At 42.7% G+C, this 25961-nt stretch overlaps 1 pseudogene; it reads left to right on the top strand.

Moving 5' to 3' along the window:
• The window catches only part of LOC128057596 (asparagine synthetase [glutamine-hydrolyzing]-like), a 55457-nt pseudogene extending 32623 nt beyond the window's left edge, over positions 1 to 22834 (top strand).
• The last annotated feature ends 3127 nt before the right edge of the window (positions 22835 to 25961 follow it).

The following is a 25961-nucleotide window of genomic DNA, read 5'->3' as shown; positions in this document are numbered from 1 at the left end:
TGAGAACCACTGATCTAGATGGGGGTGTCTTCTGATCTTGAGCCTACAAATATGAATCCAACTCCACACTAGGGCAAGACAGGTAAGACAGGTAAATGCATGCTTACTCACTGGGTGAAGAGATGTTTGCACAGTACTGAAGCATCACTCTGCAGCTTAATTGCAACCACAATGGAGAAAATGAGAAGAGAACTGGCAACTGCAAACCTAACCAAGTGACCAAATGCTGCGTCACTAATAATGGGACAAGCTGACATTATCTATTTAACCTAAATCTAATCAAGCCTCTAGACCTACATCAAGTTTACAGAAAAGAAAAAGGATACAGCAAGTTAAGTGACACCATGAAGAAACAGTCAGATCAGATAAACACAAGATGTGAGAGGTGTTATAACAAAGGTAGTCTGGAACTTTCAAAAACTCACTGTAATAAAATCAGAAGTGATGGACTACTCTAAATTAAAAAATAAAACTAAAGCGATATAACAATGTGGAAACACTTCATCTTTTTTGAGCTATAAAAGATATCTGTTGAAACGATGACAGAAATCTGAATATTAACTAAATATCAGATAGTAGCTAAGTTGTGATAATGGTAATGTATTTATATTAGAGAATATCCTTATTCTTAGCAAGGGCATGCTGACACTTTAGGGGTAAAATTTCATGATGTCACTTAGGACAGCCAAATATGTTTTTTTATTTTTTTTATTTTTTTATTCTTTAACATTTTAGAAGAAGCCTATTGGCAATGAATTTCCTCAATTTTCCTTCATCTAAGACTGTCTTCATTTCACTTTCATTCTTTTTTTTTCTTTTTTTTTTGCTCTTTATTTTTTATTTACTTATTTATTTTATTTTACAATACTGTATTGGTTTTGCCATACATGGACATGAATCCGCCACAGGTGTACATGAGTTCTCAATCCTGAACCCCCCTCCCACCACCCCAAATATGTTTAAAACTTTGAAGATAAAGGATTAGGGGAAAACCAACCCAATCAAAATATGTGCAGAATACCTAGACAGGTATTTCTCCAAAGAAGACATACAGATGGCTAATAGGCCCATAAAAAGATGCTCAATGTCACTAATTATTAGAAAAATCCAAACCAAAAGTACAGTGAGGAACTACCTCACACTGGTCAGAAAGGCCATCAATATAAAGTCCACAAATAAATCTTAGAGAAGGTGGAGAAAAGGGAACCCTCCTACACTGCTGGTGGGAGGGTAAACTGGTGTGGTCACTATGGAAAATATTATGGAGGATCCCCAGAAAACTACAAACAGAATTACCATATGATCCAGAAATCCCATTCCTGGTCATATATGCAGACAAAACAAAAATTCAAAAGGATACATGTACCCCTATATTCATAACAGCACTATTCACAATAGCCAAGACAAGGAAATAGCCTAAATGTCCATCAGCAGATATGAATGGACAGAGAGATGTGGCATACATACACTGGAATACGACTCAGCCATAAAAAAGAGCGAAATCGTGTCATTTGCAGCAACATGGATGGACCTACAGATTATCAGACTAAGTAAGTCAGAAAGACAAAAAACACATGCTGTCACTTGTATGTGGAATCTAAGATTTGACACGGATGAACTTATCTACAAACCAGACGCATAGATCTAGAGAACAGACTGTGGTTGCCAAGAGGGCGGGAGAGTGAAGGCGGAACGGACTGGGAGTTTGCGATTTACAGATGAAACTATGATACACGGAATGGATAAACAATGGTCCTACTGTATACAATATCCTATGTAACCATAATGGAAAAGAATATGAAAAAGAATATATATACATATGAATCACTTCTCTGTGTAACAGAAATTTACACAACACTGTAAATCAACAATACTTCAATAAAAAATTTTTCAAAGATTAAGAGAAAACAAAAGATGAAAGCATGGACTAAACCAAAACTAACGTACAGGTAAAACTGTCTCTCAGATAAACCTTGCGTTTGAGATCTTTCAGTCTTATCCCAAGCCCCAAGCAGTCAGACGCTTTCCTGTGCGCCCTCAATTGCCCAGCAGTCCCCTAGAACATACTCTGGACCATGACTGTGACGTTTCCCAACCCCTGACTTTCATCAGAATTTTCCTGAGTACTCCATGAAACTAAAGAACAAAACATTAGATTCTAGAGTATATTAAATTACAAATGCGTAATTATCTGTGTTAGCATTCTAACTAGGAACCACTAAACATAACCCCTTACTTGAGGTCAGGGACTCAAATTAGAAACTTCAGGCACTTCAGTGGCAGGCCAGTGGCTCACAACCTTCTTAAAGCTAAGCCTTTTTAAAAAATTTGTCTAGGAAAAAAAAAGCTGTCTACTTCATAAGGTCTTATTTTTACTATATAGTTTCCTGATTCAAAAACCAAAATAATACAAAAAAATTCACTGAGAAGTCATAGCTACTTCTCCAGTCCCTCTTATTCCATAGAGATAACCATTTTTATTAATTTTCTGTATTTCAATCCAGTGTTTCTCTATGCAATATAGATAATATGTATTTCCCCCTTATAAAAAGGTAGAACAATATATAAACTTCTCAGCTCCTTTCTTTTTTCACTTTTCATTATATCCTAGAGATCTCTATACACACCAGTATGATGAGCTTTTCCTCATTCTCTTTTATAGCTGCATTATATTGTATTTTGTAGATAACCCCATTGTTATTTAACCAGTCCCCTATGACCAGGCACTTGCATTGTTCCCAGCCTTTCACTATGTATTATAAGCAATGATATCATAATATATCACAGAGTCGGACATGACTGAAGAGACTTAGCACACTTGGCACACATTCTAATACATGCTGATGCATCTGTAGGACAGATGCCTAGAACTGACAATGCTCGATCAAAGGGTGTGGTAGACAGAATAAGGGGCCCCCAAAGATGTGGACAGCCTAATCTCAAGAAACTGAATACATTACCTTACATTCAAAAAGAACTCTACAACTATGACTAAATGGGGACCTCCTTACGTCTGCCCCGACTTAACCTGGGTGAGCTGGATGTAATCACAGGGATCATGACAAGAAGGAGCCAGGTCAGTGAGGAGGAAAGCTTCTATATGACTACCTTTGAAGATGGGGGAAGGGGCCATGAACCCAGAAATACAGATGGCCTCTAGAGACTAGAAAAGGGCAGTTAAGTTCAGTCGCTCAGTCATGTCTGACTCTATGTGACCCCATGGACTGCACGACACCAGGCTTCCCTGAACATTACCAATTCCCAGAGCTTGCTCAAACTCTTGTCCATCAAGGGAGGATGCCATCCAACCATCTCATCCTCTGTCATCCCTTCTCCTCTTGCCTTCAATCTTTCCCAGCATCAGGGTCTTTTCCAATGAGTCAGTTTTTCGCATCAGGCCCAAGTATTGGAGTTTCAGCTTCAGCATCAGTCTTTCCAATGAATATTGTGGACTGATTTCCTTTAGGATGGATTGGTTGGATCTCCTTGCAGTCCAAGGGACACTCAAGAGTCTTCTCCAACACCACAGTTCAAAAGCATCAATTCTTCGGTGCTCAGTTATCTTTTTAGTCCAACTCTCACATCCATACACAACTACTGGAAAAAACATAGCCTGGACTATGAGGACCTTTGTTGGCAAAGTAATGTCTTTGCTTTTAAGAATGCTGTCTAGGTTGGTCATAACTTTTCTTCCAAGGAACAAGTGTCTTTTAATTTCATGGCTGCAGGCACCATCTGCAGTGATTTTGCAGCCCAAAAAAGTAAAGTCTGTCACTTTTTCCATTGTTTCCCCATCTATTTGCCATGAAGTGATGGGACTGGATGCCATGATCATAGTTTTCTGAATGTTGAGTTTTAAGCCAACTTTTTCACTCTCCTCTTTCACTTTCATCAAGAGTCTCTTTAGTTCTTCTTCACTTTCTGCCATAAGGGTGGAGTCATCTGCATATATGAGGTTATTGATATTTCTTCCGGCAATCTTGATTCTAGCTGTGCTTCCTCCAGCCCAGCATTTCTCGTATAAGTTATGTACTCTACATATACGTTAAATAAGCAGGGTGACAATATACAGCCTTGGTGTACCCCTTTCCTGATTTGGAACCAGTCTGTTGTTCCATGTCCAGTTCTAACTGTTGCTTCTTGACCTGCATATAGATTTCTCAGTAGGCAGGTCAGGTGGTCTGGAATTCCCATCTCTTTAAGAATTTTCCAGTTTGTTGTGATCCACACAGTCACAGGATTTGGCATAATCAATAAAGCAGAAGTAGCTGTTTTTCTGGAACTCTCTTGCTTTTTCAATGATCCAACAGATGTTGACAATTTGATCTCTGGTTCCTCTGCTTTTTCTAAATTCAGCTTGAACATCTGGAAGTTCACGGTTCACATACTGTTGAAGCCTGTCTTGGAGAATTTTCAGCATTACCTTGCTAGCATATGACATAAGTGCAATTGCGCAGCAGTTTGAACATTCTTTGGCATTGCCTTTAAACTGGAATGAAAACTGACCTTTTCCAGACCTGTGGCCACTGCTGCGTTTTCCAAATTTGCCAGCATATTTAGTGCAGCACTTTCACCGCATCATCTTTTAGGATTTGAAATAGCTCAAAAGGACAGGGAAAAAAATACTCTCTAGACTCTCCAGAAAGAACATAACCTTATAGACCCATTTTACATTTATGACCTCCAGAATTGAAAAATAAGAAACCTGTGCTATTTTAAGACACTAAGTTTGTGATATTTTGTTCCAGTAGCAATCAGAAACTAATACAAAGGGTAGATACAATGCAAATTTTCCACAAGTTAACAAATCCCCTTCCATAAAGTTTGAGCTTTTTTGTACTTTTACAAGCAATGTGCCTATTTTTCAACTAAAATGTCTCCAACAAAATGTGGTATCTAACTTTTGAAGTTTTGCCCATTGAGTAAGTGAGAAATGATTTATCTCAATAGCTTTAGTTCTCCAGTGAGGCTGATATAGATGGTATCTTTTGCTGAAACTATCTGTTAAAATATTTTCTGCCTCTCAACAAAGCAGAAACATACTCACTGACATAGAGAACAGGCATGTAGCTGCTAAGGCGTGGTGGGGGCGGGTGGAGAGATGAACTGGCAGTTTGGGGTTGTATGTGTATGTGTACTCAGTTCCTGTACGACTCTTTGCAACACCATGGGCTGTAGCCCACCAGTCTCCTCTGTTTATGGAATTTTCCAGGCAAGAATACTGGAGTAGGTTGCCATTTCCTTCTCCAGGGAATCTTCCCAACCCACAGAATGACCCCACGTCTCCTGTACTGGCAGGCAGATTCTTAACCACTCTGCTACCTGTGAAGTTCAGTTTGCGATTAGTAGATACAAAAACTATTACATATAGAATGGATGGACATGGTCCTACTGTATAGTACAGGGAACTATATCCAAAATCCTAGGATGAACGCTAACAGAAAAGAATACAAAAAATAACATATATATGTATGTATAACTGAGTCACTTTGCTGTACACCAGAAACTGACACATTGTAAATCAACTGCACTTCAATAAAAACTTTTAAAATGAGATAAAAAATAAATAAATAAAATAAAAAATAAAAAAATGAGATAAAATCTTTCCTAAATTTTTCTCCTGTGTTATTACTTTGTTTATAGGTTTTTTTCCTAAAACTTTCTATTTTATGGATCCTACTTCTTTATAATATAAATTACAGATATTTTTCCCACTTGGTCATTTTTCTTTTTACATTGCTGATGATTATTTATTATCATGCTTAAGTCTTTATTATTTGAATTTATTTAATGTTCAAAGTTTTCCTCTTATATGTTTTACATATTCAAAAAACTTCAGCATGGCCTGTTTTAGTATATCAATAATCCAAAAAGACTGCTTCCTAATCTCAAGGGCCAAATGTAGTGGTTAACTTTTCTTTCTTATTTCTGCACTGCTGCTGCTAAGTCGCTTCAGTTGTGTCCGAGTCTGTGCGACCCCAAAGACGGCAGCCCACCAGGCTCCCCTGTCCCTAGGATTCTCCAGGCAAGAACACTGGAGAGGGCTGCCATTGCCTTCTCCAATGCATGAAAGTGAAAAGTGAAAGTGAAGTCTTCGAGACCCCACGGACTGCAGCCTACCAGGCTCCTCCGTCCATGGGATTTTCAGGCAAGAATGCTGGAGTGGGATGCCACTGCCTTCTATTTCTGCACAGATACTTCAAACTAAGAAAAATTCCAGTGTAAGAAAGACACAGAAGATGGCAAAATAAAATTCTAGGTAATGTAACACAATTTTAGCAAACTTTACTGCTTTATTTAAATTCATGAAAATAATTTAAAAATCCATAAATTTGCTGAGAATTACAAATTATTACATGAATACATTTTTTATCCCATATGTATTCTTCTGAATTTCATTTTTGAGAAAACTGTGTTTATAGCAGAATATTCTTTCTCTTTTTTTAAAGTTTAAGCTTTTTATATTTTTTTATATTCTTTTCTACTATTGTTCATCACAGAATATTGAATATAGTTCCCTGTGCTATACATTAGGATCTTGTCATTTAAGGCATTCTTTTAATTAAAACATATAAAGAACCATTTCTGGATACAATGAAGCAACAACACAACTGAGTTACTACTAATTAGGATAGAAATTCAAGCAACTCAAAATATGGGAGCTAAATAACTTAGGTAATTTTGCACAAAAAGTATTTTGTTTACAATTTAAACACTGTGTTTACATTTTTTTAAATTTTTATTTATTCGGTTGCCCAAGGTCTTAGTTGCAGCAGGTGGGATTTAGCTCCCTATACCAGGGATTACACCTGGGTCCCCTGCGTCAGGAGTGCGGAGTCCCAACCACTGAACCACTAGGCAAGTTCCTTATGTTTCCTTTTTATACAAAGTTACTTTCAAATTTAAGGTTTCCAAAGAGTGTTGATACAGTTGTGGGGATTTTAAAAATCATTTACAAATGCTATTTGATGATAAAGTTATATAGCTACATATGAAAAAAAAAAAGCCCTTTTTATGGTTCTTGGGAGTAAGCCTATGTTAGCCTTTGCACTGGGGCCTATTTTTACTAGGGTCTACTGAATGTTGGCCACCAGGCACTGAGACTAGTAAAGGGAGGCTTGCCCCAGAACACAAGCAGCTGCATCGAGCATCTCATCCACTCCTGTGACGCCAATGGCCATAAAGTGACCCTGAAGTCTGTGACTGGCCCCCTTAGCAGATGTGCGCTTCCAGCTTCCTTCCTGACATTTCCATTAGGATATCCCAAAAGAACTAAAATGTGAGTTTTAATGCCCCTAAGCTGAATGCATCATCTCTTCCTCCAAAACCCACAGCTCCTTCTGAATTCTGTTGCAATCCGTGATCATTCTTTCATCTTTTGTCTCATCAATTTTATCTTGCACTGTTTTGCTTTTTCACACTAAATTAGCTGTCAAGCACTTTTTCTTTGAAGTATAATTTACAATGTTGTGTTAGCTTCGGCGTACAGCAAAGTGATTCAGATACATGTATATATAATTTATAACCTCATAGGTTATTACAAAATACTGAATATAGTCCTCTGTGCTATACAGTAGGTTCTTGTTTGTCTGTTTTATATAGTAGTCATGTGTATCTTTTAACCAAATTCCTAATTTATCCCTTTCCCCTCTTTCCTCTTTGGTAACCATTAAGTTTGTTTTCTATGTCTGTGATTTTTTAATCTTCCTATGAAATACATTTCAAAAGCATAACAGCTTACAATTACCACTATTTCTATGATATTTTAAAGTATTTTAATTGTGAATTATTTGAAACACATATAAAGTATCAGAAAATTAAATGATACCTAAAGATATTACCAGTTTGCATATTTGACTCAAATCACCTTTTTTTAAAAAAAGGAAAGAGTGTTACAGATTTTTTGCCCACGCTGATTGAACCCACACCCCCTGAACTGAAAGTGCAGAGTCTTAATCACTGGACTGCCACAGAAGTTCCCACAACTGAAGTCTTACCTTGCCTGTATACTCTATCTCCACAGAGATACCACTAACGTTTTTATTGGAGTATAGTTGATTTCAAATGGGGCTGCAGTTTCAGCTGTACAGCAACTTGAATCAGTTATAAATATTCATATACTCACTCTTTTTAAAATTATTTTCCCATGTAGATCATTACAGAATTATCGAAAAGAGCTCCTGGTGCTATACAGTAGGTCCTTATTAATTATCTATTTTACATATAGTAGTGTATATATGTCAATTCCAATCTCGCAGTTTATCCCCTCACCCTGCCTCCCCACTGGTAACCGTAAGTTCAACCACTATCTTAAAGCTTTGTGTATTCTCCTCATGCATTTTTTGGCTTTCACATGTTCACTATCATGTTCTAGAAATTTATATGAATATTATACTGCATGTATCATTCTAAAACCTACTTTTTTCACATATCTGTCTGAGATTCATGTTGATCATATAGATGCAGTTCCTTTATTTTAAATGCTGTATGGTGGCCCCTTGTATGAACAAACCAGAGTTTATGTTCTCATTTTCCTATTGATTTACAGGATATTTCCTATATACGCTATTACAAATAGTGATGAAATGAAATCTTTGAACATGGCTCCTTGCACAGATGTATAAAAATTTCTTTAAAGCAGACACATTTGTATCAGAACTTAGCTAGGACTTAGTCATATGGCCACATCTACCTGCAAGAGAAAATGAGAAATGCAGTCTTTACTCTAGACGGCCATGTACCCAACAAAAAATTAGGGCTTCCATTCCCAAGGAAGAAGGAAAAAACAGATATTGGTATTGCGGTAAGCAACTAACAACCAACAGCTGCTGCCATTTTAAGTATTTCCAAATCTCTTTGAAAACTTCAAAGAGGTCATTCCAATTTATATTCCCATCAACAATGAGTAAGAGTTCCAATTTCCCCACATGTTCACCAATAACTTTGGCTATCAAATGTATTAATTTACCAATCTGACTGATGTAAAATAGTATCTCCCTGTTGTTTCAATTTGCATTTCCTTGATTACTACCAAGTATAAACACTATTAACCATTCTAGTTTCCTATTTTTTGAAATGACTATTTCATCATTTTTCTAGTCGGTTGCCTACAAATTAAAAAAAATTTTTGGCTGCACTGGGCCTTCGCTGCTGTAGTGGGGCTTCTCACTGCAGTGGTTTCTCTTATTAGAGACCATGGGCTCTAAAAGTGCATGGGCTCAGTAGTTACAGTGCACAGGCTTGGCTGCCCCCCAGCATGTGGAAACTTCCCAGACCGGGGAGCGAACCTGTGTCCCCTGCATTGGCAGGAGGATTCCTAACCACTAGAGCACCATGGAGGTCCACCTACACATCTTTTATTGCAGGAATCTACACATATTCTTGATATTGATTTGCTTTGAAAATAATTTCAACCAGTCTTTGGTGTGAGTATTCCATTTTTAGATGGTTATCTTCTATTATGAGAAAATTTCAACTTTAAGGCAGCTATTGCAGAGACTGCAAGTTGTCCACCAAAATGCACTGTCTCTCTCTTCCACAATGATAGTGGGGGCAGATATGTCTACTCAGTTAAGCTGTATTTCCCAGCCTCCTTTGCAGCTTGGTGACTTAAGTTGCCAACACTGGAATGTACCTGGTAGTAATGTATTTGCTGCTGGGTATCAGCCTTAAAAATAATGCACGTTTTTGATCACTTGTCTCTTCAACTTCCTTGACACTGTCATGTTGAAGTTAAAATCTAGACCAACATTGCAAGCTATATGTTGAGCTACCCAACTAGTCTGGATCTCCATGAAGGCTTCATACAGCAAAGCCTATAAACCTACCCTGAACTATTATATTAAAGAGAAATTAATTTATTTGCTGCTGCATTTGGGGTATCTTTTTTTTTCTTTAACAGATACCTGGCCAAATATGCCAAATACGTTTAAGAAGGATTTCTTAGATAGCAAACCATAACAAATCAAGGTGCTGTGCTGTGCTTAGTCGCTCAGTTGTATCCAGCTTTTTGTGCTCCCATGGACTATAGCCCGCCAGGCTCCTCTGTCCGTGGGCTTTTCCAGGCAAGATGCCTTCCTCTGGGGGATCTTCCCAACCTAGGGGGGATCGAACCCAGGTCTCCCTCATTGCAGGAGGATTCTTTACCGACTGAGCCACCAAGGAAGCCCAACAAACCAATAGCAACTATTTTAGGCTGATTATTCTTTGTATATAATATAAAAAGTTCCTCTTTATAAATAAGAAAAATTCTTCCTGAGTTTTTAAAATAAATTTTAAGTTCTGTTTTTCAAATACAGGCTTTCATACTGAAATGTGGTTTGTGAATAGGTGAGGTAAGGACTTAATAGTTTTATATGAGATTGGCCGATTGTTTCAGCACTGCTTATTGAATCATCTCACTGATTTATAATCACCTCTGTTATTTACCAAATTAGCAGAGACACATGACGATCTTCTGTTCCATTGATCTGTGCTTCTAACTTTGTGCCACTGTCACACTGCTATGATTACTAAAACTTTATACTAAATCTTAATAGTCAAGTAGACAAATCCCTCATTGTTTTTCAAACTTATCCTGGCAATTCTTGACATTTTACTCTTCCATTTAACTTTTAACATTCATCTATCAAATTATACACACACATGCACATATACAACTATTAGGATTTATGATACAGATGCACTGAATTCATGAACTAAGAGAGTAAGAAATTACATCATTACAAAACTGAGTCTTCCCACTCATGAGCATGTTACATCTCTGTATTACATACACCTTTATAATTTTCTCCATAAAGATCTTCAACATCTTTTGTTAGATATATTCCAAGGCCCCTTAGGTTTGGGGCCATTTCATATGGCATTTTTTTTTTAACTGCATGTTCTACTTTATCTGTTGTTGGCATGTGGGAATATTGTTGGTCTTTTTAATACTTGGATTTAATACTCTGGACTTCCTGGTGGCTCAGATTGTAAAGCCTCTGCCTACAATGCAGGAGACCCAGATTCAAGCCCTCGGTCGGGAAGATCTCCTGGAGAAGGAAATGGCAACCCACTCCAGTATTCTTGCCTGGAAAATCCCATGGACGGAGGAGCCAGGTAGGCCACAGTCCATGGGAGCACAAAAAATCAGAGCGACCTCAACAACTGAGCAACTTCACTTTCTTCTTTTCTTTAATACTTAGCCTATAATCTATAATTTTTCAAAATTCTCATTAATTTTAATTTTTTTGGTTTTTGTTCTTGACACACTACACAGCTTGAGTGGAATCTTAGTTTCCAGATCGGGCATTGAAACTGCGCCCTCAGCAGTGAAAGCACAGAATTCCTAACCACTGGACCACCAGGGATTCCCCTAATGTTTTGGTCTTATTAGATATTCTATGTAGGTAATCATGGTGAATAATAACAACTTTAATTTTCTTTTTTAGTCTTCATGTTTTTCATTCCTTTTGCTTTTCTTATTGCCCTGGATAGACTCTTCAGTAAAATGTGGAACAGAATTTAGATAAGCATCCTAGTCTTGTTGCTGACTTAAAGGGGAACACTTTCTAATGCTTCTTCGTCATGTTAACAGAATTCTTTAATTGTTCCTACTTAGTAAACTTATGAGTATGTTTTAAATTTCATCAAAACTTTTTTCTGAATCTTTTAAGATGATTACATCATTTTCTTCCTCTAATGTTTGTGGTAGATTATATCCTTCAATTTTTTACTGGAAGACCATCCTTGAATTCCTGCAATAAATCCTGTTTAACTAAGATACTGGTTTTTAGACATGACACATTTGATCTGCTCATGCTTTATTTAGGATTTTTCCATTATAAACAAGTTGAAATTGGACCATAATTCTTATAATCCCTGTTAAATTTTACTACCCTCATCAAATGAGTTGGGAAACTTGCCTTATTTTTAAAAATTTTATTAAAACTGCTGCATAAAATAGGAGTTTCCTGTTCCTTCAAAGTTAAAAGTCATCATGAGCCTTTAAAGGTTTAAAAGCATCATCAGCCGGGAGTGTTCCACTACCGTGCAGGCATGCATGCTAAGTCATTTCAGTCATGTCTGACCCTTTAGCCTATCAGGCTCCTCTGTCCATGGGATTCTCCAGCCAAGAATACTGGAGTGGGTTGCTGCGCCCTCCTTCAGGGGATCTTCCCAACCCAGGGATGGAATTCGAGTCTCTTATGTCTTCTGCAATGGCAGGTAAGTTCTTTACCAGGAGCGCCACCTAGGAAGCACCCCCACCATCCACTATGGAAATTTTTTAAGTAAATAATTACATTTAATAGTTGTATGCTCATTTAAGTCTTCTCTTTCTTCTTAAAGCAATGAATCACATAAAGAGAAGATGAGGCTCCAGTACCATCTTGAACAGAACTGGTGAGAACTGACAACATTACCTTGTTTCCAGTCTCAAGGGGGAAGGTATTCAGTCTTTTCCTTTGAGTATTATATTAGCTGCGGTTTTTTAATAATTTTTAAAATGTATAATTATTTTGGCTGTGCTGGGTCTCTGTTGCTGCACAGGCTTTTCTCTAGTCGCAGCAAGCGGAGGTTACTCTTCATTGCATTGCGCAGGCTTCTTATCGCAGTGGCTTCTTTTGTCGCAGACCACAGGCACCGAGCTTCAGTAGTTGCAACACATGGGCTCAATAGCTGCGGTTCCCAGGCTCTAGAGCACAGGCTCAACAGTTGCAGCCAAAGGCTGAGTTGCTCTGTGGCACATGGGATCTTCCTCGATCAGGGATCGAACTCAAGTATCCTGCGTTGGTGGGCGGCAGAGTCTTTAACCCTGAGCCACCGGGAAAGCCTCTAGCTGTGGTTTTTTCTATAGCTGTCTTTATCTAGTTGATTGGAGAAGGAAACGGCAACCCACTCCAGTGTTCTCGCCTGGAGAATCCCAGGGACGGTGGAGCCTGGTGGGCTCCCGTCTATGGGGTCACACAGAGTCGGACATGACTGAAGCAACTTAGTAGCAGCATCTAGTTGAGAAAGATGCCTCCTAAGTTTACTGAGAGCGTTTATCATGAACCACTCATATTTATTTTCTACACTATATTCCGTCAGTTGTGTTCCCATGATGTTTTAAACACCCAACACTAGTCATTATCATTATTATTTTATGCATGCAATAACTGTTTTAGTGTTCCCACATATTGATCATCAGCTTCTTTATGCACCATTTCTTCTTGCCATCTACTCTTTTCCTTTGAGGTTTAAGAGACTCCTTCTTCCTGTACCTCTTACAACTTTTATTATGATTCTCCAAGATGAGTGGTAAATTCCCACACTTTTTTGTCTGAAAGTATTTTTTTAAGCCCACACTTTTAAATAAGAGCTTCGCTGGGTACATGGCATTCTGAGTTATAGCTATTTCCTCTTGGCGCTTTCAAAATATTATTCCTTTATCTTCAGATGTGTCTTGTTAATGTTGAAAAGTATGCCGTTAACTTAAATGCTGTTACTTTGTATATACTCTTTTACAGTTTCTGATGTTATCTTGCTCATCTTTGAAGACTCTAAAAGAATTTATTGGCATTCCTTTTAAGGTACATGGTATACTTTATAGTATTTAGTCTTTCCCCGTGTTTTAGTATTACTTACCTCGTATTGTTTAGGGCTTTCCTCATAGCTCAGTTGGTAAAAAATCTGCCTGCAATGCAGGAGACCTGGGTTCAATTCCTGGGTTGGGAAGATCCCCTGGAGAAGGAAATGGCAACCCACTCCCAGTATTCTTGCCTGGAGAATCTCATGGACAGAGGAGCCTGGCGGGCTACAGTCCATGGGGTCACAAGAGTCGAACACGACTTAGTGACTAAACCACCACCACCACCTCCGTATTGTTTAGTCATTTTACATAATTGCCTTGACTTCCCCATTAGAGAGCAAACTACCTGATGGTGTATAAAAGGCTGTGCATCTTTTCCTATAAAGCCATGCTCTCTTGTGGAATGGGGAGTGGCACAATTGAAAAAAAAAAAAAAAGACAGAGATCAAAATGCCTTATCTGAGTTAGTAACAAAGGCCTGTTTCAGGGAGTGCCTAGATATCAATTTGTTGACAACTGGCTAATGTTTAAGTATAAACAGCAAGTGAGTACATTATCTTTGTATTGACCATTCTGTGCACAATTTATTGTTTGGCTTTCAAAGGATGACTGGCATTCTTACTAAAAATTGTTTAAACATCTAAAAGGTATTAACTAAGTTCAGCAAAGTTTTTATCTGCCAATATGGTCATTTATAGTATGTATATAGATCTGCCTCTGAGTGAATAGTTGGGGAATAGTCCCAACTATTTCCTAAATGTACAGTCTAAGCTGCTTTCATCACTGGCATTCAAACACAGCTGAGCAATTTTTGAAAGAACAAGAAAACCACCACTAGAAATCTATTTACATGGAAGACTGAGAAGACTCCTGGAAGTAAACTTATTATCTTGAGCAAAGAGAAGATTAGGTAGCTTGATCTTGAAACAAAGTCTTGGTGCTCAGAGGAGATGAGTAATTGTGAATGTACCATAGTTTTTGAGACTGGTCAGGATTTTTAGCTGAGACTACTGTGGATTCAAATCTAGGTTCTAAGGAGACAGAGGGCTGTAAACACAAAGGGGAAATACCTTTTTCTATTAAAACCATTCACAGAACACACTGCAAACCATTCTGGAACCCTCTGACAGAGTGTATCACAGATAACCAACAATGAACACTGCAGAGGACTGGCCTCTCCACATTGCCAGTGCATTCCTCACCAACTGTATCCCAAAGAATGCACACAGAAAAGCCTGACAAGACGGGCAACACCCGGCAAAACTAGCAACCAAAATACATGAAAAATCCCACAGGAGGTAAATCATCAGAGAGCTGAGAGAAAACACAGAATACTTTCAGCTACTAAATCTGGCAGCTTACCGGGCTTATTATTGAAAATACCTACAGTACCTCTTGAGCACCCTAGAAACATTTGGATGGAATTTTACCAGGTGGAGCAGGGAGAACTTAACAGTAAGGTCAGACACAACTGAAGTGACTTAGCGTGCATGCATGCGACAGAAGCGCAAAGCCTCGAACTGAGAATGTCAATTCTACTCCTCAAATTTGCAATGCAGTTGATTTTTCTGAATCACACTCACAATGATATGATATTTTTAAATGAAGATACTTCTGATTTCATGAAAACATTTGACTATTTTAATAACTAAAAATGCCTACTCTTTCCTGCAGCTTACACATTTTAACAGCTAGAACCCCTTCATGGATGACAGCCTTGTCATCACGAAGGGGTTTGTATGACTCAATGAATCTATGAGCCATGCCCTGCAGGACCACCCAGGCAGACAGGTCATAATGGAGAGTTATGACAAAACATGGTCCACTGGAGAAGAACCAACCACTCCAGTAGCCTTGCCCCGAGAATTCCATGAACAGTATGAAAAGGCAGAAAGATGTGACTCCGGGAGCAAACTTCGGGAGATAATGAAAGACAGGGAAGCCTGGCAAGCTGCAGTCCATGGGGTCACAAAGAGTTGGATACAACTTACCTACTAAACAACAACAGCTAGAAACAGAAGGCCTAAGAAATCTTTCATGGAACGACAACCAAGATGAAAAATGTCATCCAAGGAACCAAAGTACATAAGTTAACTCTAAAGTGAAATCCAATTTCAAAACAATATTTTTCATTTTACTATAAAATGATCCATTGGACATACCTTCCTCAGAGGTTCTCAGATTGTGTTAGGGCAACACCTTTTTCAGGTTTCCTAGGTAAGAAAATGAATACAAAAACTGAAATTATTTACTAGCCCATATCTCGTTAAAGCCCAGATCTCATCTCTCCTACAGTTTTTATGTGGGTTTTTTTTTTGTTGTTGTTGTTGTTGTTGTTTTTGCCAGAAGCAGCACTTTCTTTCCAACTGAGAGGGTGGGGGGAGGGTGTCATAGCAGAATGTTACAGCAGCAGAAACTTTGAATAGGGGGAGGCTGAGAGGAGGAGAAAAGGTGACTCCAAAATACTGCATTGAGTATTAACCCTGAACCAAACATACTCTGCAGAGCATCTGAACTTCTTTCTTTTTCGTGGAGGAGACAAAAGCATTTCTAGACGGGGTTGAGCACAGACTCAAAGGGAGCAGGCTAAGAAAGGGAGAGGGCTCCAGGAGGTGCCCAGTCATCTCGGAACAGTTTCCTTTCTACAATCCCCCAGCCAAAAATAACCCAACTCAAGGGAACCGTAGCTGCGCCAAGTATTTCAGGTATCAGTGAAATTTTCTCCCCTTCTTTATGAATTTGTATTATTTATAAGACACTTGACACATGTTTAAACACTTAACATAGCTCCTCTGTTTCAGGAAATATGGCTTGTTCAGCTGAGGAGGGGAAAAAAGCATATAATGAGGGAGTTAACAAGGGCTGATATTTTTTTTACAACATTCTTTAAAAACTGCAAAACCTCTTTAAACACCAGGAACAGCTTAAATAATTCACTCTAGGCCTGCGGGACCCATGCGGACGGTTCCCTCTCTGGCCACGTTCTACCCCGGATTTCGGCCCGAATAGTGGCCCCGATGGGCGGCCCGGGGCGGCCATGTGTGGCCTTGAGGCCTCCTGGCCGCTTTCCCCTCGCCGCCCCCCAACCCCCGGCGTTGGGGGCCCACGGTGGCTCAGGACGCCATGGACAGATCGGATCCCGGAAGATGGGCCCGCGCCCTTTGACCTTGGACGCACAGGACGCCGGGAGCAGGCGGAAGTGGGCCTCGAGCGGCCAGTCACGGCCTGGAGTGGGGGCGTTCCAGGGGTGGCTGAGGGAGGCAAACGGTACCTGAGGTGTTCTGTCGCCAGCCTCACCCCGGGGACCATTCCAACCCCTGTGGAGGCCCTTGGAGGCCACGGCCCTGGGCCCTCAGTTCCCCCTCGGCTTCCCCTTCAGCGGGCGGGAAAGGGCGCTATACGGAGGAAGGGAGGCCCTGCGGCCGCCTGTCGGCCGGCTCGGCGGACCCCTGGCCTTGGTGGCCGCCATGGTGCGCGGGGAAGGTGGACGCGAGCTGCGTCTTCCCGAGTCCCAGCACGCCCGGGGCCGGGAGCTGGGAAGCGGGGCCTGCGGACCCGGCCGGCCAGAAGGAAGGAGGGTGAACCGCGGCCGCCCCGCGCCGCCCGGACTGCGCGGCTGCGGAGGCGGAGGGACGCACCTGCCTCCCGCCCACCTGGGCCCCGGGGCTGCCGCCGTCGCTCGCGGGCAGTCCTCGCGGAGGTAGCCGGGGGCCTGAAACCGGAGCCTCGCAGTCCTCGAGTGCTGCCCTGCCTGGGGTGGGGGGCGACCCGGGTACCCTCGACTCCCTTTCTCGGCTCCCCAGGGCCGAGAGAGTTGGACGCTCTCAAGGAGGGTATCTCAATACAGGAATTCCTCCAGCTTTGCTCGCAGAGTTGAAAGCCCCGGAGGCCGTCGGTTCTGCAAAGAGGAGCAGTCGGGCGCGGGCGAGCAAGCAGCTGATGAAAATAATTGTCCTCGCACACAACCCTGCGCCCAGGGGCGCGTGCGCGCGCGCGCGCGCGCACACACACACACACACACACAACTTGCCTCATCTAGCCGCCCAACCTTAGTATTCTGGGCATGTGGTTTTCAAAAACTTGCTTGACACAATAACAAAGACATTTAAATGCCAGGACGCAGACTTCACTTTTTAACCTGCTGAGAGGAGCTACTTTCAAAGCTTCCCCACCGCGAATAAACTGACAAAAAATATGGGGTGCACTTATAAATTAAACACCTTACCCTCAAAGCAATGTGCGTTAATCAGCTTTCTAAGGCAATAGCCATCTCTGTCTTTTCCTATTCACCCAGATAATGCCCCAAGAAGGAACCCCTTTACACAAGAGAGAGCTGGGGGGTGGGGGGATGAATTATACCCATTGCTAGTAAAAATCATCTTAAATCAATAGAGCACCACTTGAACCTGAGTTTCCATTGTTTCACTAAATCATCAATGTTTTTAATTAAACAGCTACCCTTTCTGTTAAAACATTACATAAAAGGGTTAGGTTTCTACTTTTGTCGAGGCAGCTGGCGTTTGTTGGCTGTTGTGTTTGAGCAACAGACTGTTCAATAGAAGCGAGAAATAGCTCAACGCGCTCTTAATAGACCTGTTTCAACAATGTACCTTGAAAAGGAATACATTGTGTTATTGTGTTAGTTTGCTACAAACCTATTAAAAGAAAAATAGCATCCATCAGGTCTAACAAAACGCATTTGTATTATCCGTACTTATCTGCTTCAAATACGCGTCTTGGCACTATGTCTAGAATTCAACTAGATCATCAAGAGCTGGATGGAAGAACACATACCAGTTAGGTAATGACACACAGGGCTAAAAATAATATCAAAGGAAAGTCTAAGTAGACGGCAATCGCCACTTTTTATCACGAGAAATAGAGGCAGCCCTACTTCAATTGAAAATACATTGCAAAAGCATGGGATCCTATGACAAAAACAATTTTTAAAATACTTCTAGCGTGGGAATATTGATTCAAATCCCATATTTGGAACGAATCTGATACACTTTCGATAGCAATTTGTTTCAGAGGAGGATTCAGGGCAGAAGCGATGCATTTTTAAAGCAGAGTTAAATAGCGCAAAACGCCGGGTTCTTTAGGGAAATGCGTGAAACAAACAAATCGAAAGCAAGGGTTCCAGCCAAGAGGTTGGGGAACAACGCTGTCTGGCAGTAAGAAAGGAAGTGCTTCTGGAAAGTGCTCTCTTTAAAATGATTTTTAACTTAGGCTATTGCATTTTAAACACAAAACGAAACTTGAAGCAAAGAAACAAGCGGCTTTGCCGCTATGAGACAAGACACCGTGGTGTGTTTCAGGAAGGGCTGCCACTTGGACCACAAATCTTAGGAAAACAGAGCGGCAAATGATGAAGCTAATTTACGTCTGAGATCCGCTTAGCAGAAAAGACACCCAAAGTAGCATCTGTCAGAGGGCGACATCTTTTGCTCCCAGGAAAGGCAATCGATTCAGTTTCCAACCTCCGAGTGCCCAACATTCACTTTCAAGTGCAAAATTGTTAAGGGCATGAGAGAATAGTACACTGTGTACAATTGAATTCAGTTGTCCATAGAAGAGAACCTACACAGATTACAATAGCATGCTATGCAATATGTCTGTGTTAAATAGATGAAGCAATATTTTGCCCAATAAATTGTTTTTGCATTTCTAAATTAATTATCAGATGAAGAATTAAAAACATGTCACCCTGAAACTTTGGATCAGTGTTTTGCCATCCTGTGCAATAGCTGCATTAGACATTTCTGGAAGGCATTTGAAGTCAAATGGCTAGTATGACTTCTCTCTGCAGTTAAGATATTTTTTCCTCAAAAAGGGTGTGTATATGTATGTGCCAGGAGGTGCCTGAGATGTGTTTGATTTATACTTTAAGACTTTTCACTGATAGTGTCTCCTCCTAGACCAAATCAATTTTTGAACTAATTCTTTAGAGTTAAAAAAATAGAAATGAATTCATAAACCCCAAACTGCATACTATGAAATTAGTCTCACATAAGATTGACAGAAGGTTTGACAATTTCAAGGTGAGACTTTCTGATGTATCAAATAATCTACCAAAGATGAAAGACGTTCACAATAAATTGGTTTGCCCATGATATGAAGTGTTGTTACTAAGGCTTTATAAAAAGTCTTTGATTTTTCATATAGAACTTTAAAAAAAACATTTTTATGACAAAAATCAAGCTATCTAGGGGAGAATATTCAGTGATTTTAATTTGGAAAGATTGTTCAGATAAACAAAGAATCACTAAAGAGATCACTTGAAAACCCAGCAGAGGAAGAAATGTATCTTAGAGGCAGACTGTAATTTGATTCCTTATTTTGTTATTGGTCTTCAAAATCCTTGATTCTCCACTCTTGCAAAAAATTTTCAATAATACATGAAGTCTAATATTTTCATTTCTTTATCTAAAGTAAAAAAAAATCTAAATAGTTTGTACTATAATTGCCTCCCCATGAAGAATAGGAAGAAGATCATATATAGACTATTTTCCATATGCCCCGCAAATTCTTTCTCAAAGGAGACCTCTAGACTATTCATTTATCACTCATATCTGGAAGACTTCTGACCAATCAAATCTTTTAAAAAATCTTTACTACCCTTCATCTTAAGCAGCATCTAATTTGAAAGATTCTGTAACATACATTTCCAAAGCGTCTTCTCTTTTCAGTTTCTCGATCTGCCTTAGGTAGGTAAATGAATATCATTTCAGATTTCCTTTTAGCTTTCCTTGCCCTTTAGAAGCATGGATAGTAAAAGAGGTTAACATTTTTGAAACAGTTCTACCACACACAGTTACTTCAATGCCATTCTCTGGTGTTGTGTCTGAAAAACGGGTGGCCGAGCCCGCTGCCCGCAGCGCCAGACTTTCAGCCGGATCCACCCCTGGGCAAAGTCATCAGAGGGAAAAGATTCAGCTTCCAAACTTGATTAAAAACAGCCTAACAGTCTCTGCCACGCTAAAGAACTGTGAGATGGGAAGCTGAGTAAACTGCCTATGAGAAGTGGTGGCTGAGGTCGAGATCCTGTTCAGCTGGTTACTGAGAGAAGCTTAAAAAAAAAAAAAAAAAAAGCAGTGGATAGTGAACTGCAGAAGGACAACTTGTCCTCAGATTTGACATCGACTTTATCCAATTTAGGTGCTGACAAAGAGAGATTCTACCTGTTAATTGTTCACCTTCATTTGAAGGGGAAAAGAAAACACAAGCATATACCAAAGACCCACTGAGATGCTGGGGAAATGTTAACTTGTTTCTGAAATACCCCCCCTTTTTTTTTGCTTCCTTTTGGCAAATACTTCAAAATATCCTTTTGCCCCTGAAGTTATATTCTGGGAGACAGAATTAAAAGAAAAATACCAAGATAGGAAACTGAACCAGAAATGAGGAGCGTGTGGGCTGGTGAATAAAATAGACGCCTGTCAGCATCTTCTTAAGGGTCTGTTGTCTTTGTTGTTTTTAACATGTGACATTTTTACAGAGAAAAACTAAAAACATCCAAACAGGAGTCCAAACATGAAGAGAAGAGAGAGGTTTCCTGATGTGTTTCAATAGTAAAATGAAAATTGTGTCTGTAGGTGCCTGTGTGTTCTCCTTGGATTTGAAACTTTATTCCAGAAAGTGGTGCAATTTGTTAGCTTTTTTTCTTTTTGTGGGTACCGGAGGAGGAGGAAAATATGATACATTTGGGGATTTTTTCAGTAAAGCTGTGTTTAGTTTTAATTTTCCTGTATTTTAAAATAAACACATTGACCAAAGCATGTTTGATCTCTGCAAGAAGGAAATATACATTGTGAAGGAATGTGCAGCAGTTGGGTATGAAAATGGGGTTGTGACTCACAGCTGCAGGCAGAAAAAAAAAAGGCGTTGTAGTGTCAGCCAGAGGTGTTCAGTCTAATAATTCAAGCTGTAAACTGTATCCCCTAAAATTACCTACATAATAAATCATTGTGTGAAGGAAAAAAAGTTTGGACTGAAAAGTGTAAGTGAAACAGAATCCTCAGGAGACTTCAACACTGGGACCTATTGGCAATGATGTGAAATATGGGTTTAGTTTGCCCAAAACTTTGAGAATCAGAATAACACTGGAAATTACTCTAGGGTAGCTGATTTTTTTTCTTTTTGTCTTCATTTTCGCATTTCTAAATAGTCCGTTATAGAAATGGGCTTGCACTTTTTTTTTCTCGCCTGATCACAAAGCTGAAGCTGCTTTATGGAATTTCCAGTCAATTTATACAGCTTCAGGAGAAAACTCAATTCAAGAATGGGTTTTATTTTCAGAAAAAAAAAATAGTCTAACTAAGTTATCAAATACATATCAAGAAAAGAGGCAGAAATCTCTGGAAATTACCTGAGGTTCCCATCTCAGATCTCACTATTGCTTATAGGTACCAAAGAAAAGTATTACTTTTATATAATCTGGTCGACTCACTTGCCTAGGAATTCACTGCTAGATTGAAACACTTAGACGCCGTGGTTGGCAAAGCCAGTGTCAAATCCTGGAGACTTGAGAAACGGGAAACTTTGGGAGTGGAAGGCACCAGTTTGGAATAAAAGGGGGGCTCAGTGCCTGGAGAAAAGATGCAATTGTCAAGAGGAAGTTTAAAGGCCAAGGACACACGAAGTCTCTGAAACAATGAGGGTGAGGAAGTCAAGAAGCTGGCTCACCAAAACCACACTGAAACAATTTCTTTTATAGGCTCCTCTACATTCCAGAATTAGCGAGCAGCAGAAGCCCCACGCTGGGAACCCGAACTGTGGGCTCTTGCACACCGGCCCTACGAGAGGGAAAAAAGTCAAGTTGACATGGGTCTCTTTCGCTTGGGCGATTCAAATGAAAATATAAGGAGGAGGGCGGAGAGAGGAGACAAAACGAAGCTCGGAAAGACCGATTCCGAAGTCTGCAATAAAGATTAACTGGGGAAAAAAAAATTTAAAAAGGAAGTCCAGAGCAATTAAAACTCCTACCCCAGCTCATTAGTATTCATGACCGAATGTCCAGCTTTTCTGTTTATCTTTCTCCCAGGATCAATATCCGAGCAGCGTGGGCCTGGGAGGAGCCCAAGCCTGGCCCTGCGAGCGCCTGACCTTTCGCGCCCTCCATACAGGTCAGAGCATCTTCAGAACCGCCCGGCCAGCGCCGCGCTCCTGCTCATTAAAGCCACCATTCATCTGCCAGCGACGAGCGGGAGGGGGGACAGGCCCGGGGCGGGGGGTGGCGGGGAGCAGTGGGCAAACAGACCCAACCGACTCCAAAGAGTTTAGAGAAACCGAAGCCGGCCACACCAACCACCACGGGCCCAGTGGGCCAGGAGTAAGAAAAGAAAACCAACGGGCTGCCTCTGCAGCAGGAGTCCCAGGGCCGCTCCCGGCCAGGCCCTTGCAGGCTCGGCCTGCTTCCAGACTCCACATTTTGATGCGGGGGGTGGGGTGGGGTGGGGCGGGGGGGGGGGGGCAACACAAAAGCCCTCTTCGAAGCCCCCCCTCCCAAAGAGAACCCCAGGCCAGTCCCAGACCAACATTGGTCTGGAGCCTCCGCAGGCTTCGGCCGACGTCCCAGGGGCATCTCAGTGTCAGAGCCTTAGCCACAACTATTATCTTTGAAATTATTATTATTTTATTATTTCTACATCCCCTTCCACCTTCTCTAGGGGCGCTGCCCGCCAATCTGTTCCCCAGAATCACCGGCTTGGCCTCAGGGATAGGAAACAAAAAACTGGCTTCAGAGGTTCGGAAAAGAGAGCACTGAGGCGGAGGTTGGAGAGTGTGTGAGTGTAGGGGAAAGTCAGCTCCCCCTGGTTTAACTGAGAGATGCGGGGGCGCCCCCCCCAACAACGCACACCCGGGGGTCAGAAGGCAGGCGGGACCCTGTCGCCCATCACATTCCCAGGGGAGTGGGCCGAGGGACCCGGACTGCGGCAGCTCCCACCCAAATTAGTGTCAGGCTGGAGGCTTGAGGAGGGGGCCTCGGGGCCTGGCAAGCCGGGGCCCCTCGGAGAGAGGCTGGAGGAGGGAGAGGGGGAGCCAAGAATGCTCCGAGGGGCGAGAGCATCCATTGAGGGGGTCCTCAGACCACCTGCCCCAAATCTCCGTGGCTCATTGTGCTCACCCGAGCCCCGCGGTGGGGGCTGCGGGGATGTCAGAGGAGGGAAGTGTGTGTGTGTGTGAGACTCAGCCTGCCCGTTTGTGTGCACGCACGCGAGGGAAGGGGCGCCCCTCGTTCCAGCCTGGCGGCTGCGCCAAACCTCATCCCAAGTGAGGGGCTGGCGAGATGCGGGATGCGGGCAAGACGCAGGAGGTGTCAGCTCTGCAAAAGCTCGTCGACCCCTGGGAACAAAAAAAGTGAAACTTGCAAGGACGAAGAGGGGGCCCCAGCACCGATCTTTCCCCGACTGGGCCCTGCGGGGGCGGGGCGGGAGGGGGAGGACCCGAGCCCCCGGTACCCCGCCCGAGATCTGGGCTGTGGCTGCGCAGGGGCGGGGCGGGGCGTGGACACTGCGGCCCCAGTCGCCCCACCGCCTTGACCGTGAACTCGAACCCTCGGGCTGCCCGGGTTCTGGTTTGCAGAAGCTCTCGTTGATAACACCCTGTTCAGATTGCCTAGCGCTGCCTTTTCGTTCTCAGGAGCCCAGCTGGACGAGCCTGAGGGTTTATGCCAGATTCTCCAATTCAGTCTGGAAGGGTCTAGATTCTTCCCTAAAAGAAAAAACCCAGCAACAATCTGGTGGAGGCCTGGTGGGGGTAGGGATCGGGGTGGGGGTGGGGTGGGGTGGAGGAGGGTAGAAAAGAGGGAGACATTTCTCAGGCCCTGTTCTGAGCTGCCAGTTAAAAATAGAAGCCATTCATTGCGGTCTGCTGGGGGTAGCTGTGGGCCCAGGCTCTCCAAGTTTCTGCGGAACGCGAGCGATACCAAACTCTAATCCATCAATCGGCAAGTATTTATTGAACGCCTACTTTGGATCCCGAGGGTCGCTTTCCAGGGCACGTGTCCCTTAAAGTGAAAATGCATCCCACGGTTCGACTGGAGTCTTGGTGGGGTGTTATTTTGAGGCCTTTATTTCCCAGCTCTTGGACGCGGGCCTAGCGTTCCCTTTGGGTTATTTCCACGGCGTGATGGGGTTGGTGGTTTAGGACCCGAGTCCCTAGTGAGAGGAACTCGGTGGATCCCCTCGGGTTCCGCTGTGCTACCGGGGGCGCTCATCAAGGACCTACCAGAACCCCCTCCTGATGCCAGGCCCGCCGACCCAGGAGGACCACCGGTCGCCTGGAAAGCCCGGGGCCTCCTAGCCCACCCCAGGTCTCGGGAGGACAGCAGGGAGCGCAGGGAAACCCTAATCTCCGGTCCAGCCTAGGATCTGCCCTTGATCTCAGTTTTGGGCGGAAAATACAAACGCCACTTGAGACTGAAAACATCCGTCTGAGAAAGACAAAGGGACAGGGTGGGGGCAGGAGGGAGGAAGAGAGAAGGTGCCACCAAGAAAAGAAAGCGGGGCGCGGGCAGTGTGAGACGGGTTCTGCTGGGCCTGTAACTTGCTTCCTTTTGGCCGGAGAAGAACCGACCCTGGCTTTTGCTCCCGGAGTGACCTCTCCCCAGCACCGACGCCCTCCCTCCCCCGCACCAGCCCGGAGCTTGACGTCCCATCACTGAACCGGGAGATACAGATGCCCAGACGCCAGTTATCACTGCGATCATTAATAATGCAGTGAGGATCACGATAATTAATAATAATAACGATGGGTCTCTCCCGAGGGGGCTGCAGCTGCCTCCAGATAAAGCGAGTCTCCCGTGGCGGGCAGTTTTACTCGGTGGTGGTGGATGGAGCGCAGCGTTAAAGGAGCGAGTTTGGGAGATCTGAAGTTCAAGTTGACGGCGTTGACTCGCAGAAACGTGTCCCCCACCGAACCCCAGCCCCTGACCCGGTCCCTGCGGGCAGCGAACCACGGGTGCAGCTCTAGTTCCCCTGAGGGGGTGCGGAAACGGCTCCGTTCTGTGGTTCCGGAGGCCAACCGAGGGCAGGTTAGATTCGGGTCTGTTTAGGCAGGGGAGGGGGTGAGGGCGCCTGCACCCCTCCTCCACCCCAAGCCCAGGTACCTCGGAGCCACGCAGGATCTTGGGCGGCCTGCCCCCCGCGCCCATCTCTGATGCTCTCACACCCTGACAATCCCTCTCCCCCATCCCTTTCTGAGACGCGTAGGGCCGACGTGAAAGGCCAAGACCTGGCCCCACCGTCGGGTCTGTGACTTCTCTGGACAGAGCAGTGGGCCGCAAGGGCTGGAGAAGCGAGGGATGTTTGGCTGAAAAGCCGCCCGTCTCTGCCCCTCACATCCTAGGATGGACCAGGAGATCGCTCCCGGGCTCTGGTCCTCCTCAGGGCCAGGCCCCTTCCCAGTT

The sequence above is a fragment of the Budorcas taxicolor genome, chromosome 12 (assembly GCF_023091745.1).
Source record: "Budorcas taxicolor isolate Tak-1 chromosome 12, Takin1.1, whole genome shotgun sequence".
Taxonomy (NCBI): Eukaryota; Metazoa; Chordata; class Mammalia; order Artiodactyla; family Bovidae; genus Budorcas; species Budorcas taxicolor.
The sequence above is the reverse complement of the archived record's forward strand: the minus strand, read 5'-3'. Positions and strand labels throughout refer to the sequence as shown.